The following is a 1,524-nucleotide window of genomic DNA, read 5'->3' on the forward strand; positions in this document are numbered from 1 at the left end:
AATGAAACACAGGTTTTCAAACAAAAACTTGTTCATGGATCTTCATAACATTAATATTCACAATAGCCAAGGGTAGAAATAATCTCATTTTCATCGACTGATGAATGGATAAAGAAAATGTGGTGTATATATACAATAGAATATTATTCAGCAGCAAAAAGAAATGAAGTATTGATGCATGTTACAACATGAATAAACCTTAAAAACATGATGCTAAATAAAACAAGCCAATCACAAAGAGCCACACCTTGTATAATTGCATTTACATGAAATGTCCAGAATAGGCAAATTTATAGAAACAAAAAGTAGATTAGCGGTCTTAGGCAATGCAATGAGACAAGATAAGGAAGCATATACAGAGTGACAAAGAAGAAATGAAATGGTCTTTGTTCACAGATGATAAGACAGCCTATGTTGAAAATCTGAAAGAATCAATTAAAAAAACACTTGGATTTAATAAGTGATCACAGCAAGATTAATATACAAAAATAAATCACTTTCCTGTATATGGCAATAAACAAATGGAATTTTAAATTAAAAAAACAATAAAATTTATATTAGCACCCCCAAAAATGAAATACGCAGGTATAAATCTAACAAAATATGTATAAGATCTATATGAGGAAAACTACAAAAGTCTGATGAACAAAACCAAAGAACTAAATACATGGAAAGATTTTATAGGTAGGAAGCCTCAATATTGTCAAGATGTTGGTTCTCCCCAATTTGATCTATAGATTCAGTGCAATCCCAATTAAAATTCCAGCAACTTATTTGGTGAATATTAACAAACTAGTTCTAAAGTTTATATGGAGAGGCAAAAGATCCAGAATAGCCAACATAATAATGGAGAGAAATAATGTTGGAGGACTGCCATTACCTAACTTCAAGACTTACTAGAAAACTATAGTAATCAACACAGTGTGGAACCGGCAAAAGAACAGACAAATCGATGGACCAGGAGAGTCTAGAAATAGACCCACTTCGATATAGTCAAATGATCCTTGACAAAGGAGCGAAGTATATACAATGGAGAGATAGTATTTTCAACAAATGCTGCTGCGGCAATTAGACTTCCACGTGCAAAAAAACAAAACAAACAAAACAAAACTGAATCTAGACACAGACTTTACACCCTTCACAAAAATTAACTCAAAATAGATCACAGACCTAAATGTAAAATGCAAAACTAGAAAACTCCTAGAATTAACATAGGAAAAAATCTAGATGACCTTGGATTTGGCGATGACTTTTTAAATACAACACCACCAAAGGCATAGTCCATGAAAGAAAGAATTGATAAGCTAAATTTCATTACAACTACATTTTTTTGCTCTGTGAAAAACACAAGAGAATAAAAAGAGAAGCCACAGATTGGAGATAATATTTGCAAATGAGATATCTGATAAAGGACTTTTATCCAAAATACACAAAGAACTGTTAAAATTCAATAATAAGAAAACAAACAACCCAATTAAAAAATGGGCCAAAGATCATAACAGACACCTCAACAAAGAAGATATA

Source organism: Pteropus vampyrus, unplaced genomic scaffold, assembly GCF_000151845.1.
Source record: "Pteropus vampyrus isolate Shadow unplaced genomic scaffold, Pvam_2.0 Scaffold196, whole genome shotgun sequence".
NCBI lineage: Eukaryota > Metazoa > Chordata > Mammalia > Chiroptera > Pteropodidae > Pteropus > Pteropus vampyrus.